An 18,792-nucleotide genomic window follows, 5' to 3' on the forward strand; every position below is an offset into this window, starting at 1 on the left:
GGCTACATTTTCTCCAGGTGTGAGCTGAAAGATTGGTTCAACCTGTTTTTCTCCCCTACTTCTAACGAGAGAACTAAACAGACTCCATAAGGAGTCTCTTTATTGCTTTAAATCTGTTAATCTCTTTATTACTCTTAAATCTACTGGATGCTGGAATCTTTTGGCTGCAGGCCAAGAGCTGAAATTACAGAGAGCTGAAATCACTAGGTTTGGCCCAGAGCCAAATCCGTCACAATGCCAGTGGCAACAGCTGGCAGGTGGTCAGCAGGAGTGGTTGGCAGGGCTGCTGGCATGAGCAAGCATGTGGCCAGCAGGTGGCTGGTGGGAGCAGTGGCAAGTGGCCGGCAGGCAGCCGATGGGAGCAGCTAGCAGGAGCAGTTGGCAGGCAGCCAGCAAAGTGGCATCAGAAAGCAGTGATCAGGTGGATAGTGAGTGACCAGCAGAGTGGGTGAGATGCCACCTACCTATCCCCCCCCCCCGCCACAATGGGAGGTGAACTCTGCAGATCACCTCTGAACTCTGGTCTGCCATGACTAAGGGCAGCAACTGTGAGTGGGGTGCAGAGAAGGGTTGGGCATCTGAATGGGACACTTACATTGCTGGACTTGTGAGCCTGAGAGGCAAAAGGACATTGCCCTACCTACTTGACCTGGGACATTTACTGATGGCTTGGTTATGAACTCTGTTTGTGGTGTTTTCCCAAATTAATGCCATTTTCCTTCTCCCCCTCTTCATTAAAAGTTTATTTTCTACTCTCAAATTCTGTGTTTGTGAGTGGGGAAACATTGCCTCTCAGAGGCACCTAGAAGTGTGTGTGAATTTCCCAGGTTACTGGGTGCTGGTGGGGAGGTAGGGGGGGAGGAGGGAAGGTGTCTAACGAGTTCTTTGTTGGATAGATGGAAAGGAACCCTAACCCTGGCTGTTGCCCTTGCAGTCTGACAGAAGGGTTACATTCCTTGGAGCATGGTCTGGCAACTGCATCCTCCTACTTCCAGGTGGGTGCCCAAGCTAAGGCCACCAGTCATTCTTTCTGCCTTTATGGACAAACAACTATCCAAGATAAGTGTTCCACCTGTAGTATACTGGGTGAAAGGGATGACTGCATCCTTGACATATCTTAAGAAATGGCTGACCTGGTTTAGCCACTTAGCTCTAGGAAAGGGTCCATAATTGTGAATTCTGAGTGAAGAGAAGCATTTCTATCTGACCTGGATTTAGGTGCCTGATTTCCCTTTCATGGGAAGGGCTTAGTATTTTCTACTGACTAATTTAGGTGGCTTCACACTCTACTTATCAATAGTATTCCTAGATGCCTAACTGTTTCCATGCACTGTGAAGGAAGACTGGATGCCTAAATTGGGGCTCAAAATTGTGCTGAGGTATAGGGCTCCTTAAGGTAGGCATTGTAATGGTGAGACCCCGTCTTTGTGGATTCTGTCCACAGGAAATCTGTGCCAAAGGCAAGACTTAAACTTAGCAGTCCTGAGTCCTAGGCTAGGGCCTTGTCCACAAGACCATCCTTTCCCCCTTCCTCCTTGTGTAAATAGTAAAACTAGAATCAAGTATCAGGTATCCCAGTCAGAGGAGACAAAACCATGCTTGCTCTGATTCAGCCATCATGATAAAACTAGAGTGCTTCCATGAGCGTCAGGAGGATCCTGATGCCAAGTGTTCATACCTATCCAAGACATGCTCAGGGTGGCTAATCCCTCATGCCGTTCAAGTCACTGTAGCCAAACTCTAATATGAGCATATTAGCTCAATCACCGCTAGCTCAGGTATGTCTGTCTGAGCTGGGAGTTTATATCTACTGCTCAAGGGGTGGACATGTTCTTGGATGGTTGCTCTTAAGGTATTTCCAATGTTGCTGTATGTGTGCTGGTCCCAAGCTATTAGAGAGAGGTGAGTGAGATAATATCTTTTATTGGACTAACTTTTGTAGGTTGAAGAGACAGAGTTTTTGAGCTACATAGAGCTCTTCTTCAAGTCTGATAGCCAATTTACTCTCACTGGAACCACACCATGATTCAGAAATTTCTCCATTTTTTGCATTACCAGACATTGCAAAAACATATGAAATTGATATGAATGGAGTGCTACATAGATTGTACCATTATAGATTAAAATAAAAGTTTGTTACTATGTTATGCTTTATGTATATAAAAGTACCTTTCATTATCTTTCTGCAATGTAAAAGAGAATGTTCTTACAGCAAATTCCACATTTTCTTACGATTTCAATGCACAAACGAAATTTTATGACTGTAACTACTATTTAATGCTATACAACAGTAAAGTACATTAAAGAGATTTTATTCACTTTAATTATAGATAAACTAAGCAGGTAATAATGGCAGAAAGCAAACTGAATGTGACCAGTTGCACATATTGCAAATCAATAATGTTACAGATTGTACACTTATAGCCCAGTTATTCAGTGATGAATAAAACATACACATCTATAAAAAGTCAGTCTTTGTTCTCTAAAAAACATAGGCTACATTCATGCATCCAATGTTAAATTATAATGCATCCTTTACAATTCTCCTTTGCTAAAAGTATACTTTGTATATGAAAGCCATTGTTTAATGTGCAGAGAGGGCAATTTAAATTCAGTAAATTTTGTATAGTACTTGCTCATAGCTAAAAACTTGGAAATGTGACAACAAAAAATGAAGGAAATCTCCAAATACCTTTTTCTTCTCTTGTGTTAGATAATGCATCATAGAATGATTGACATTACTGCAAAAGGATAAATTATTAACTCTTTGCTAATACATAGATATTCAGTCAGAATTCCCAAATGTGCTGAGGAACTCTCGGCCTGATACAAAATCATTTCCTTTCTGTGCCTACTCTTTAGTATGTAACTCTGATTTCAGTGGGACAATTCACAGTGCATAAAGTTAGGCATGTGTACAAGTCTTCACAGGCCTTGAGTCCAAGAACAGCAGACGAAGTATATAAGCTATCTAGATATATTGCAAATATCCTGTACAGATGGTAGTTGGTCTTATGTTGGCAGGGGCTTCTGACCCACCTCCAGCACCAGTAAGCCCTCTTGATATGCCTCCTAACTTGATGACCTTATTTCTGCAGTGTCTACTGCTTCCTCCTCTGAAGCTGTGCTTCCTCTTTGCTCTCTCCTATCGTCCGGATCCTTCAGAAATCAACAGTATCCCTTCCTTGTGTCACCTGCCAATCAAACAAAACAGCAACAGTAAAGACCTCTCCATAGCTGCTGCAATCCACTAAGCTGTTCTGGCTATATTATGAAGTTATTTTTATTCGCCAACTGGTGCCAGATTCTTTGTGATCACTGTTTCAATTTTTTCTCTGCAATCATGATGGCTAGCAATATTTTTTATTTTAAATAAAGCAGAAATTCTCATGTAATCTTGTAACTCCAGTAGTCAGGGTAGTTTTATGTAAAACACCAAAATATCTGTCATGAGACTCATGATAAAATCACAAGAATTGGATATACTGTGATTTTCAACATCCATTTATCAGAATATTTCTCAGTCTCTCAAATGTCTTTAGTCCTTTGTGTTCCTGACTGTGAACGGTTTAATAGCATGGACCAATATTAGTTAACCTTACCTGAAATCATCTGGAATCAAAAGGGCACATTAAAATGCCTAGGAAAGATATAGACAAAAATAGTTAGATATGTTGATATTTCAACCTTTACCTTCCTTTTTATGGAGTCCCCTTCTCTTTTAAAGAAATGGAAACAGAAGGCAGTGCATTGCAGCAGCAGACATTTACAAGAATTCTAACTCCTCAGCCAACTTAAGTAGTTTGTTAAATGACATTAAAAATCAGCTACATGTTTCAGGGCAAGGACCTAACAATTGTGTTTATTCTTCTGATATAGAGAACCATGATTTCATAGACAATGACCTTGAAACCTGAGTGCATATTGTCCACTTGTGTATATTTTCTGCTTTAGCCCTACAGGCTTCAGTGAAGTTTCATCCAATTATACTAGCAGTGAACCTGGACACCACATTTTCTTGTAATTATTTGTATAAAATTCATTCAGTTAAGACTAAATATATTTTGCACTAATGGTACTTAGCTTGTGATGGATATTGGTCATTGCAAAGTTTATGTAAAAATCATTCTTATAAAAAAATGAGTGATATTTTATAATGACTCATATATTCCAAAGAAAATAAGGTAATATAAAATATATTTTAAAAGTTACAGTATTAAACAAATGTGATGCATCATTCTTAATGTGCCCTCTATCTATCTATTTACAGAAACACACACATTCATAAGAATGAATATAACTTCATTTTAGTGCACTTATTAAATAGTTGTCATTCTTGAACAGTTGAAAGCATTCATATTTGGGGATGTTACCCCCCTCACATTACATGAAATGAGCAGATACAGGGTACCATATAACCTGTAATAGCATAAAATTAAAACTAGTGCAGTCACATTAATCTAAGGCTTCTCATCTTCACAAAAAAGCATTCTACCACACATTTATTAGATAAACAGGATATTTATATTAGAGCTATTCTGAAACAAAATTCTAGCTCCAAAAGCCATCACATTTTGGGATAATTTGGATCTGGATATTAATCTGGATCTAAACTTTGCAGTTTGACACAATTTTTTAATAGACAAAATCCATCAGAGTGCATTTTAGGAACATCACATCTGCATTCAGACTAGGTTCTTTTATAATTGCTTTAAATCACTCTGTGACAGTGCTCCAAATGTTTTTTACTTCTCACTGTTAGTCAAAATATGCAGCAGAAAGAAGTTCAGGCTTTCAAATCCAAAGGCTTTAACACAACAGCATATTGTCACCAGCCTCTTATTTTCTTTGATAATCCTGTGACAGAACACTGTAAGTTAAAACACGGTTCTTCTCTTTTTTCATCCCTGAGCAGATGCGCTGACTCAGTTGCATTGAATAATGCCATCAGATTCCATCTGTACAGTTATCAATGCCTGGCTCTGTGAAGTTCCTGTCTGCTGAAGAAATACATATTTCTGAAAGCCCCACTGTTCTGTAATATAGCAACATATGATAGGAATAGCTACTTCTTGTTTAAATTATATCAGACCAATTGGTCTGAGAAACACACTGATCTCTGAAGTGAGAACCTAATGCTAAGAAAAAGCTATACATAATTTGACACAGAAATTGGTCAGTACCACTGGACCCATTTTGTTCCAAAATATATTTCCAGATACAGAACAGATTGTAATTATATTGTTTTAACAGATTGAATTAATGCTTCTAAAAGTGAGAGTGGGATTCAAAACTTTGTGGTAAGTATTTTAACAGGGCTAAGATTTGACATCAAAGAAGAGAGTAGGGATGTTTTAAGAGAGGCTGCCCTGAAACTTGCTGTAAACCAGCATAGTTGCACTGAAATCAGTTGAAGTCATTTTACGTCAACTATAGATTTAGTTCTACATCAGGAACTATTCTTTATTTGCATTACATCAGATGGAATAATCTTCTGCAGAAGTCAGGCTATATATTTATATATACAGTATATATAAACTATGGAAGTTAGAGAAGGAATGGACCTATTGGGTATTCTAGCTTATTTCCCTGCCAGTGAAGTAGTATTCCTTATGGTATATTTTTCCAGCCATATTTGAAATGTTCCAAACTATTATTGGATTGGGAAATATTCCACAGCAGAACAGGGCTCATTGTCAAGAAATTGTCTTTTTCCATATACATTATATCCTCATTGTCACTTTTCCTAGTTTCATGCCATTTCGTTCAGCTATATTTCATTTCAAACATTTCATTTCAAAACTATCATATCAAAATGTTTCAATTTTTTTTCAGATTTTTTTTCTGACCAATGCAAGTCAGTGAATTTGATACCAACCTAAGAAATACTTTGACCTGAATCTGATCTTTATAATGAAATAAGTTGCAGCCCTAAAAATTCATCCAGGTCTACTGTGTACCCCCTTTTCCATATCTCTAAAGAATATACAAGACAAGACCATCCATGACAAGTTCAGGATTGATAAATTGGAGAAGGTTCAGAGAAGAGACATGAAAATGATTAAAGGATTAGGAATCTTAATTGACCTTGAGTCTATTTAGCTTAATAAAGAGAAGGCTAAAAGGTTACTTGGTTATAATCTATTAAGTACCTACCTGGGAACAAATATTTAATAATGGGCTCTTCAGTCTAGAGGAGAAAGGTATACTATGCTTCAAAGGATGGAATTTGGAGATAGATTTTTCTAAAAGACACATGCTCTAGAGATATTTTGGGGAAGTTCTATAGCCCATGTTATACAGGAAATCAGAATATACAATCACAATGGTCCTTTCTGGCCTTGGAGTATGTGCATTCATGACACTCTCCAACATGCATTAAATCAACTGTGTTCTGTCTATCCATTATATTTGTCCTATTTGCAAAAGAAAGCAATCATATTTATCTGTCAAGTTTATTTGTTTTTAAACCTGTTCTTGCTCAATGCTCATGAACATGGTATCTGTTAGATGTTTATTTTTATATCATATTGGTTCTATTATTTTACCAGGAATTGAACTAAAAATTAATGGAAAATAGATCATTCAAGGCTGGCACCATATTAGCACTAGTTTCCCTTTCCTACATTTACATTATTTCCCCTACCTGTTCCCGATATGTACCCAGTCCTCCATTACTCTTCTAAATGAATTGTCAGCGGTTCAGTAAATCTGTTAATTAATTCCTTTAAGCTTCAAACATGCACGTCAGCCAGACCCATTGATTCATTTATAAATATATTTTCCAGATATTTCCTTGCCTGATTTTTTTCTATAGCTATCTGACAAGGTCTTCTTTAATTCTGCAGTGCTCTTCTTTTTCCCATGAAAGATGGAATTTAAAAGAAAGTTGCTTTCTCAGCCATTTAAAAATCATTATTGGTTAACCCTTCTTCCCCTCCATTATTAATGGATCTGCTGTCACCAGTTCTTAGCACATCTTGCTGACTATTACATTTTTTACTTATGCTCACTAAAAGTCTTTCTTCCTGATCTTTGTTAAACTGTATGCTCCAAACCACTCACAATTGCTAAATACTCCTGCTACAATTGCCATCATTGCCTCCTTGTGTTTCCAGCCTTATCTTTTCCATTGAATACTTACAGATTTATAGTTCTGTGAGGATGTTAAATTAATATACTTTGTATCTGTATTTTTAACCGTGGGTTAATAGTGTCCTTAGAATGGCTTCACAAATTCTTGCCCTGTGTAAGAGATGGATTAAATAGCCTCTCTCAGGTTATGTCTACACTACCCCGCTAGTTCGAACTAGCGGGGTAATGTATGCATACCGCACTTGCTAATGAAGCCCGGGATTTGAATTTCCCGGGCTTCATTAGCATAAGCGGGGAGCCGCCATTTTTAAATCCCCGCTGCTTCGAACCCCGTGTAGCGCGGCTACACGGGGCTCGAACTAGGTAGTTCGGACTAGGGTCCTATTCCGAACTACCGTTACTCCTCGTGAAACGAGGTGTACCGGTAGTTCGGAATAGGCACCCTAGTCCGAACTACCTAGTTCGAGCCCCGTGTAGCCGCGCTACACGGGGTTCGAAGCAGCGGGGATTTAAAAATGGCGGCTCCCCGCTTATGCTAATGAAGCCCGGGAAATTCAAATCCCGGGCTTCATTAGCAAGTGCGGTATGCATACATTACCCTCCTAGTTCGAACTAGGAGGGTAGTGTAGACATACCCTCATTTAGGAAAGTAATATTACACGGAGAAAATGCCCTCACAAGTATGAATCAACCTGAATTTAAATCTGGACATGGATTTTGTAACTGGCTATTATCTCTGTAACTATCCTGACTAGATCTCCTGATCAGAACATCCCAAGCCCCTGGAAGTTCAAAATCTAGATTCAATCCAAATTGTATTGCTCAAGCACATCATTGCTTTTTGGAGGAGGGCGAAGGGAGACACTGCTAACCGAAAGCCAACTGAAATCAGTGGTAAGCTTTGTATGGATGTGAATGGGCACTAAATTAGGTGCTAGTTTAAGCTACTCCCACAATGTTCTTCTCTTTCTCCATATGGCTTTCAAGTAAGTATTCCACAGTTTCACTACATCCCCTTTATTAGTCTGAGCATTGAGCAGAGTAAATTAACTGCCTCACCAGCCTTAACTGAGCCTTCTTTTAAGTCCTGTAGCACAACACTTTCTCTGCTTTCCTTTATTTGCCAATTTCTATCATAACAGAATGTTACTTAGTTCCATTTTCAACTTCTTTATACAGTCTCTCCTTCTCTTTACAAGGTGCATGCTCTTCACTCATCTGTACACACTTAGTATTTCAATCACAGTATTATTTGAGAAGATAGGAATTTGTCACTGGCTCTAGTTGAGTGGTGGGCAATAATTTTTGATGGGGAGACATTCAAAGAATGTGGTAATTGGCCAAGATGTGGGGTTTGGGATGGAGGTTGGGTGAAGAAGGGACTTAGGGAAAGGAACTGGGGCAGGAAAGGATGTGGGGTGAGGAGGGACCTTATGAGAATGTGGGGGTTGTGCTCTGGGACAGGGATGCAGAAGGGGGTGCAGGGATTTGTGTTGTGATTAGGAGTTGGGGTGCAAGGTCTGGGAGGGTGTTGTGACCTAGAGGAGGGGTTGCAGGGATTTAGGATGTGACCTGGGGCAGGGGACTGGAATAGGGGTACAGGAGTTAGTGTGCAGAGAGCTGGGGGGAGGGAGAGGCTGGAGTGCAGAAGCAGGCTCTGGCTGGGAGGCACTGACCAGGGTGGCTACCAGCCACCAGCGCAGCAGGTTCCACAGGCCTCTGTCCCATTTGTGGCTGGCACTAGCTGTGTTCTGAGTTCTGCAGTGGCTGGTCAGTGCAGGCAGGCAGCAGTCAGTTACTTGTTGCTTTTACTGCCCTTTAAATCCTCCTCTTCTCAATGTTCTCTTCACCAATACCACCTTCCCCTGGCAGCTCATTCCCTGTGCTGTGTGGAGAAACAGCTGCTGATCAGAGTGCTTGGCTCACCAACAGCCTGACTAACAGGTTCCTTCCTTTCCCCACTGCCGTAGGCTGGGCCAGTGGCTTAGGAAAGCTCAAGCCCATCCAGCCCAGGGCACTGGCCAGGAGTCACAAAGCACTGTGTGCACCAAAGCCTGGCACTGTGCTGACATGGTAAAGTCTCTGCCTTTCAGCTAACCTCTGGATTGCAGAGTGAGGAAATGTGACTTCCAGTCTGTTGGTGCCCCAATCCTGTAGGCTCCACAGCCTCTTCACCCAGCTGCCCTCCCTCTCCCTGTATGTGACTGGATAGTAGCATGATGGCAACCATGTTTTCATAGTCAGTTCAGTCAAGGGGAAATCCAGTGGTGCTGCCTCATCCCCCCAACTTTTTTGCACCCCTCAGCATCCCAGGCTGGGTCACACCTAGAGTTTCCAATTCTCCAGGAATGGACACCATTTGGCAACCCTGCCACAGCTGGAGGCAACTGCAGAGCCTAAGGCCAATAGCAGGACCTAGAGCAGTGGCGTAGTCTCCATGGCTGGTAGTCTGAAGCCCATGCATGGCAGGCTGCAGAACCCATTGGGATGGTCGGTGGCAGAACCCCAACGGGTGCAGAAGCTGCTAGGGTCCAGCAGGACTGCAGAGGGTCTACCTGAAAGTGTGGACACAGGCCCAGCTTCCTGAGCAGTGTGGAAAATCAGAGGGTGCTGCAGCCTCCCCCCCCCCCCCCGCTTACTTCCTGCGGCTATGGACAAATAGTATAGTATCACATCAGCTAGTCATGGATGAACTCTGTAAGGCCAGGATTTAATTATGTCTACCAGATACAATAGTGAATATGACTTGTCTTTTTCTGTACAGACATGATCATGACATGTTAGCTAAACTGATTCTTCAGCTGTGCTGTAGCCCAATAAAATTATTTAGTGCAACTGCCTTTGGGAGACTTAACACATTCGCTCTCAAAGGGAGACAGCTCACCGTCCTGATTAAGTACATGTGAAAGAATGGATAGCAAGATGTATCAGCTGAAGAGATCCTATATCGCATCCTATATGCATGTTCCCCAGGAGTCTCCAGTAGGTATGCTGCCTCTGGATTTAAAAGTCCTCTTTGAAATCTCCTTAAGGTGGTATGGTTTTACACTGCTTCATACAGAGGCCTATACTTGCTGGTACAACCTGATTCTAAAACTATATAAGAAAAAATGGTTGATTCTAATCTCTTCTGGCTTTATATTAGTATAATTGAAATCAGAATCAGTCTTTTAATTTCTTAGGGACATTTGATATTAACAATTCATGTCTCAACAATAAATACCTATTAGGGATATTTTTATCTATAATTAATATATATGCTTTGTCATGGGTTATTCCTTTAGTTATTGTTCAAAGCTGAGACTCAGATGGGTACTTAGTTGAACAAGTCACAACAAAACACTAAATCTTTTGGATATTCAATTAGACAATGTTCAGTCCAGAGTAAGACAATTAGAATGAATAAAATATTGTTCAGTAAAATATCAGCTTTACATATCAGGACCTTGGTTTAGACATTAAAAAGATATGATAGATATTTAAAGGGAAATTTCAAAATAAGACTTAAAAATGAGTATGCCGTATCTATAGAGAGATGATACAGATAAAGAGATCAGTCAGTGAATCATCTATCCTGGAAAGTTATTTAGAGAGATCAAAGGATTTAAGTGAGAGAAACAAGACAAATTATTTGTTTGTTCTCTAGTCCTTCTAGACTTCCTGTGATTAAAATGGTAAGATCCTGGATAAAAATGAAGTTAAAGCAGTGGGGATTGATGACATGAGTTTCATTCATTAAGAAGGTTTCACTAGCTTTGTCTATAATAACATATTTAGATATTGTTTTTGGGCTGTCAGCAGCTAGGTCCTCTAGCTCAAAAACTGTTGTGAAACATTAATGAAGACCATCAGATACAGAGACATAATGGACCTTGATTGCAATCAGAATCATGGACAAGAGGTTGTCATATCCCAGAATGTAAAAGTAGGCATTTAGTTCTAAATCATATGAAAGAGAATTTATGATGACATTTATGATTAGATAAGTTTTCCTCTGCCACATGATAAATCGCTATTTTTCGCAGCCAGATATATTAGTATAATGAATCTCATATCTGGTTAATTTTAGAATTAATGAAATTCTCTAAGTTTTTTTTCAGCAAGAAATCTTATTTCCTTTTAGAGACAGATTCACTGCTGAGAAAAGCAGAAGAGTGATGATAAAAAACAAATTCACTGACTTTCATTATGATGTTTCTTGGAAACTAGAAACATACACCAGCATTTTCCAAAGTGGATTCTATGATGGTGTAGTGGTCAATTGCGGAAGAACTTTGTACGTGCTAGTTTAGGGGTGTTGAGGCCTGCTTTCTTTCCTCCATTTTTCCCTACATCTGATGAGTCAGAAGCAAGTCTTTGAGAACATACGCCACTTAAGATAAGCATTGTTGCCAGTATAGCAAGAACAAGTATAAGATAAGGGTAAAGGGCAAGAACGCATAAACAATTCTGTTTACCCTAACATACTGATTACATAAACAGGGCCAAAGAACAAGAAGATCCAGATCAGAACCAGATCAATAACTAACAGCTAAGCCCTACCTACATCAGCACTAATGAGTAAGCCCTGGAAATTTCCAAACTGCCAAACAAGGCAGGAAAACTGTATTTAAGGCTGCCTCAGAGCCTACCAAATTGGACCTCACTGATGGGCTTTGGGTACCGGTGCCTCGGAAGCTGAAACAACCTTGCACTTTGTCCGCAGCCTACCTGGGGTCCCAGGCTTGCAGGAAGGGACGTAAGATATGCCGCTTCTTTGTTATAGTGTTCTTCCATTTATGGGGCACAGCTGTTAGCTGTCAAGAAATAAACTACTTGTGTTTGACAGATACCTGTGTAGCATCCTTTGTACTTTGGGAACCCAGTGTTGGACCTGAGACTTACTCTTGCCGACTACAGATGGGATGTTTTTACTCTTGGGTTTGACTGTGTTTGGAGTATAGCAGTGAGTGAAGCATCATGGACAAGGAGCTCTCAGGTAGTAATATGAAAGGTACAAGACTCTGAGCCCTTTGAACAGTGTGACCTCTGCAGAGAAAGAAACTCAAGAGCCTGAAGAGAACCATGGTCAGGTTACCAAGAGTCAGTCTAATTGCACATTGGAATCCAGACCAGAGATCTAATAGAATGATCTTGATGTCCTTTGTGTGTACTTTATAAGAACATTCTTTGTAGGAACACAATTCCAGAAGAATGTTGATAAATTGGAGTAGGTTCAAAAAACATCCATGGAAATAGTTATTGGCTTATCAAACCAGTCTTTTAATGATAGACACAAGGAGCTTAATCAATTTAGTTTAACAAAGAGAAAATGGAGAGGTGACTTGATTACAGTCTACAAGTACCTATATGGGGAACTAATATTTAATAAACTCTTTAATCTAGAAGACAAAGATGTAGTACAAGCTAATGGCTGGAAGGGTAACTTAGACAAACTCAGATTGGAAATAAGGTGTATATGTTTAATTATGAGAGTAATTGACCATTGAAAAAAATTTAACAAGGATTGTGGGGATTTCTAATCACTGACAAATTTTAAATCAAAGCTGAGTTTTTCTCCTACAATATGCTGGAGGAAAGTTATTTTGGGGAAGTTCTATGGCCAGTGTAATACAGGAAGTCAGAGTAGATGATCATAGTGTTTCCATCTACCCTTGGAATTTATCTGGAAGGAGCCATCTTAAAGTAAGTTGAGGTAAGATATGCCTCACTGTCTTTTAGACCAGCCTATTTTTCCTCTCTCTGTTTTTAGGATTTTGTGTGTTATTATTCAGAATGCAAAGAAGTAAAGTGTCACTACATGAAAACCTGGCAAGGGCATTCAAGTTTTTATCTAATTTCTTCATTTGTTTGCCATCTACATAACAGATGACCCCATATTCAGTTGGTCCATAAATTATGGATCTACTGGACACATAACCTTACTGGTGGTAGGGAGAATTTGGCTGTATGCCATGAGCACTATTACAGCTTTCTGTTAAAGTAGAAGATTTGGACCTGCTGCTTACAGGTTGCAGGAAAACTTGCTGCTTCACTGATTATATTTTGCTTAATGAGAAATGAGTCACTCTCCTATCCTTATTTACTGCTAAAGAGTAGATGAGAATCTCTGCCAAGCTTATAACTGAGCATAGCTCTCCATCGAAGACAATGATTAGACCACCACTAAAGGAAATGTTGCAGCAAATACATCTCTGAATTCTAAAGATCATGTGATCTGGACAGTACTACATTTTCCCCCAATGAGTCAGATGACATTCCAGTTATAAATCAAAGTTCACATCACCATAGAGGTAATCAGAAAATTAAAACCTAGGCCCTTTTCATCATCCCATTCTCTATAAATCCCCATCTTAATCTCAAAGAAAACAAACCAAAACTTCAGAAAATATTCTCCATAGTCCTTGAGGAGAAATCTCATGGGGGATTTGTTTGTTGTCCATCTTGCCATGAATCTCTGGTCCACTCTATCTTGTAACACCCTTGTGCTATGTATGTGATTCTCACCAACAACTTGAGACAACACCAAGAGACAATAAGTCCTGTTTGGGGGCACTACCGAAAGGGAGACTCATCTAGCTTGGGCAACACGTGTTCCCCCCACAGAACTTAGAAAGTTAAAGATATTGCAGATGCTCATACATAATTTCTGTGAAGTCCACACTCTCTCAAAATCTATCTGTTCCTCTCACCATGTCTTGAAAAAGCTACTTGCTTTCTCATTCTGGAATTTTTATTCTTGTGAGACTGTAGAACAAAGAAGTCATCAGGTTTGTGAGTCCTTGTGGACCAGAGGAGTCCTTCAAAGGAACCAGTAGAGCAGAGATGCATGCTGTACGTGGAATTGATGCTTCTTTTATAGCTGAGCAGCTTCATCTGGCAAATTTAAAGTAAGCACTGTTTTGCTCCCGAGAGTTGCCTGAGGCATCAATGATGTAAGGATATAGCAGTGTTCTGAAGCACAGCTACTTACCATACATTCAGACAGCTGAGGAGCAAACTGGTTTACAAATCCAAGGAAAGGATCAGCCCATTTGACAAATGCCCAAGACTCTATTCCAAATGTGGATGTCAGAAAAGTGATTCTGGGTCCAGCAAATTCAGTGCTGTCATGGACAGCAGTATTTCTCCTTGAAATATGATAGAGCTATCCTGTTACTTGGAACACATGACCAGATAGATTCTTTCCTGTAGCTGTCTCTCTCCTATGGAAAGAGTACAGTGGATTCAGAGATTTACCAAGCCCCAAATCTTTGTCATTCATACTGCATCATGGTTTTAATACTAAAACATTACTACTAGATGGGATTAATTAGTGTCTTGTTAATATTTGCCCGCAAGACCTCACTTTCAAACTGTACAATCATACACAGATTCAGAATGAAGCACACTTTCAACACATTAAAAATGTACTGCAGGTTGAACCTCTTAGTCTGGCACTTTCTGGTCTGAGAACATCTGTGATTAAGCTTGATTTTAGTTAACCAGATGTCCACTTATCGTGGGTGTGGCCAAGTTTTCCCATGTTGGTAACACTGCTAGACAATATTGACCTCCCATGGTTCAGCAAATTCTCTGGTTCAGCACTGGTCTGGTCCCAAGGTGCTGGAATAGAGAGGTTCAACTTGTACTGTATAAGGATAATTCCTGCATTATTGAGGATGTGATCTCTAAATGACTTACTAGCGATCACTTTCAATTCTAATTTCTATTATTTTGTTATATTATGGTTATATTTGTGTTGGCATGGATTTATTCATTAAAGCATACTACACAATGAACAGAAATCATATGAATTATGAAAGATTTCATGGTAGCTCAGAAAACAAAGCATAAATTACACACTAAATTAGTTTTGATTTGTTGAGTTGTCATATAGTCTAGAATTACACAACGGGCAGAAGACAAAGTAGTTAAATGACACAAACACAACACTTCAGGTTTATCTGAGAATTTTGTGATAATAAATATTTCATAATTAGATTATTCCTAAGCTATTTAAAATGTGTCAACTGCCGTGAAGAAACCTACATGTACGTCAGAAAGAGAGAACATGACTGGATAGTGTCAACAAATTAATTTTGATTTTCTCCAGTGATCTGAAGAAGTGGGCTGTACCCAGGAAAGCTCATGATACCATCTACATGTTTTGTTAGTCTATAATGTGCTACCAGACCAAAATTATCATTATATCTCCATCTCTGCATAAACACACACACACACACAGATGTAGTTTCAAAAATCCTTGCTTTTGAAATTAATTTGAGAATATTGGTTCAGTGTATAAGTATTTATCACGTGTATAACTGATGAAGTAGTATAATAGTTCCTGACAGCGTCCTTTAAAATTCTGCTCAGCTTAGTAGAAAAACAGTTATTCATACTACTGTAACTTGCACTAGTTTGGAATTGTCATCCAGAACATCTTCAAAAGTTTAAACAATTTCCTAAATGTAGATCAAGAAACTTTTTGCTTAGAGAATTCAGTCCAAAGTTCAGTCCAAAGTGAATTGACAAAACAAATAACAAGGATGTGATTTCCTCAGTAATGATACTCATGAGAAATCACTGAAGACTACCTTGATCAGACTCTTTTTAATGTGGTGAACAAAACCAACAGAAGAAATGTATGCTAAACATCAGATCTAAATTCACTGGAGTGGATGAAGGAAAGTGAACATAAATATACTGCAACCAAATTGGCAGATAACTTGATTTCTTTTTAGATAGCATATGGGCAATTTGGTGAATTTGGGTTAAAATTTTCAATAATTGATGTTTTACAAATTGCAAACAGTTTTGCTCAATGGCCTTCAAAGACCACATTGAAATAGCCTGCAGTGGTCACTGAGGTTATGTCTAGAACAATTTCCAAAAAAGCAGGCACATTCTTTCGGCATCCCTATATTCCTGTCGTTGAAAGGAATAAGAGATGTTCCAAAAGAGGAGATTTTCCCGAAATTTGGCCCCATGTATATGGGCCAAATTTTGGAAAAATCTCTTCCAAAAATAAAAAGCGGTAAAAGATACACAAATTGCAGTTTGCAATTTGCATATCTTTTTCTGAACCCCACCCTCTGCAGTCTAGACGCAGTCTGAAGTACTGGAGGTATCCAGTAGCTATCCCGTGTCTTAACAGCGAGTCCATTATTTGGAAATATAATTGGCTCACTATTTCGACATCCCTGTAAATAAACCTCATTCCACAAGAGTAAGGGACGTTTCCGAATAGTGGATTATTTACAAATAAGCTATTTTGGAATAAGATTTAAATAAGATATGCAATTTACATAGCAGAAATTGCATATCTTATTTCAACACATGGTACAGTGTCAACATACCCTGCGGATACATAATCTTCCAAAACTCAGATTTCTACTGTAGGCTGACACACTCATTTCTGATAATCCAGAAAATTAATATCCTGTCTATGGCTCTTGACCAGAATCATCTGAAAACTCTGTTCTGAGCCAAACAAAATTTATCAAAATTATATTTCCTTCTAGTCTTTCCTTCAGTAACCCTTTATTGTTTGTTATTAATTATGCCAATTTGGTGCTTAAATGTTCAGAATTAATGATGTTTTCTGATTAGAAATGTATACGCAGAGACAATCCCTGCAGACTGAGCAGCAGCAATCAATCAGAAGAAACTCACTACATTATAATGAAAAGGACTGCTTATTGTAAAGATCAGTAATTTAAGCACTGGCATCACACATAATGTGCTTACATCATCTCTGATAGTACTAATAATTACACCAGGGATGAATTTGACTGAATCTGCTTCAATGCATTTTTGAGCTCCTTTTTGTAAAGTCAGATATCTGTCCTGTACCTTACAGATTATTTTAGATAGCATTAGACGAGAGGTGAACAAAACCAATTACTGTGTGTCACAAAGCACTCTGTGCCCCCTTTATGCTGGCCTGTTTTGCTCAGTGATATGTCTTGAACAGTTCAGACAAAACCATCATCTGCAGTCTCCAGTCTCCTTGCTATTGCCTGAAGTTCCCCTGTGACCAAATAGTTTTGTGCAGCTATTCTCTCTGTGTCAGCTGAGCTTCTGAGGTATAGCGAATAGGCACTCAGAAACAGTGGTGATAGGCTCAGGGAATAACTTCATTTCAGATAAACAGCAAAGGCTGGGGTTTTATATCCTTACTCATTTTGAATAGCAACATGTTCCACAAAAGAAACATTCACAGTCAACTTCAGTGGAAAAAGGTGCTAATTGATGGGAATGAGGAAAAGAGGATGTGTCGTGAAGGGTTCAGGTTAGATAACATCCTGTCAATTACCGTGTATAAGTCATGAAAAGAAATCTGTCTGTGCATTACAAATAACAAGTAACTGAACATCTATATTGTCACCTGGGTGTAATTCTTAAAATCATTTGTGGTTTAATAACCCCCCAAACGGTGGCTCTTGATTCCATGCATTGTGCTATAGGGAGCAATGTTGGTGTTGAAACATGTTCCCTGAAATTTGTGCACAGAGCTGCCTCCTGGCTAGAGGCCCAACTATTTTGGTTACCCTGCATAGCTGTTATTCCCATCTTCACTGAGCAACTGTTATATTACAACTACTACAAAATCTCTGGACATCAGCATGCCATCTGGTTCTCGTGGGACCTAGTAATGATTGAACTTGGTGCTGTTTCTAAAAGAACTCTCAACCACGTATGTAGCGATTTCCATCACTTCACAAAGACAGTGCATAGATTAATACTATTTTTTGTGTCTGATAATTCTCTATGTTAAAAATGTTGCTTTTATTTTACAGATAACTAAAAACATGTAAAAACAAAAATAGAAAAAATGAAAAACAAAAATTTCCTTGTTATACTGGGTCAAAATAAAACTTGTGCGTAAATACAGATCAGTATATACCATCTCATAAGTTGAAAGTTTTTTTTCTCTCATGGCAGCATTAGCTTCATTGACCCTTCTGAGTTGTGTGTTTGGCTATCAAACTCTTCTGGGATATATAAAGAATTCTTCTTTTAATGAAACAGTAACCCTCTATAAAATTATATAAGGAAAAACATTATAAAGTGCCTTGGCTACAGACTATTTGGGGTCATATCCTTAACTAATGTAAACAGGTTCTTTGAAGTCAATGGAGCTGTACTGATTTACACAAGATGAGGATATTGTCCTATAGCTTTATTTTAAAAATGTACTTGCCATAATTAATTATCAAATGCATTCCATACACAGGCATTATGCAGAGATTCCTATGAACTACATTTATGATAGTTGTCTTCACCAGGTATTTCTCTTAGAACTTCAAAACATTTTCTTTTTTTCTTTTTTAATTTAACCCCGATAGTAACTGGAATACATGTTTGAGACACTATAATACAATTTAATGCAAAACTTCCATTGAATTTTTAGTTAGATAAATTAATTTTCATTATTATAAGTGAACTGAAGTTCTAAAATTCTAAAAGATTGAAGATCTGGTAAATAAATATATTAAACAAATATATGTTTGAGCTTTGGGTAGAGTGCTCAAAAAGACCCTTCCATGAATTTGCATCCTGAAGTAGATATAGCTGTAGCCTGATTTTAAAAGATCTTGATTAATATATTCAAAAATAACTAATGATTTTGGGTTCCTCAGTTTTGGGGTGCCTGCTCTGAGAGCCTTTTAAAAGTCTTGAGGTAAAATCTTGGTCTCATAGAGTGTATCT

General features: G+C 38.7%; 1 long non-coding RNA gene across 1 annotated transcript in view; it reads right to left on the bottom strand.

The window, feature by feature from the left end:
- Positions 1-2,257: 2,257 nt before the first annotated feature.
- LOC112546683 (uncharacterized) overlaps positions 2,258-18,792 on the bottom strand; it is a 47,596-nt gene continuing 31,061 nt past the window's right edge. The window contains exons 2-3 of the long non-coding RNA XR_003090398.3: positions 3,603-3,640; positions 2,258-3,194 (exon numbers count right to left, since the gene is read on the bottom strand). This is a non-coding gene — a long non-coding RNA (uncharacterized LOC112546683). The remainder of the gene's footprint in view (positions 3,195-3,602; positions 3,641-18,792) is intronic.

This window comes from Pelodiscus sinensis, chromosome 4 (assembly GCF_052426305.1).
Source record: "Pelodiscus sinensis isolate ZL-2025 chromosome 4, ASM5242630v1, whole genome shotgun sequence".
In the NCBI taxonomy this organism is placed as follows: Eukaryota; Metazoa; Chordata; order Testudines; family Trionychidae; genus Pelodiscus; species Pelodiscus sinensis.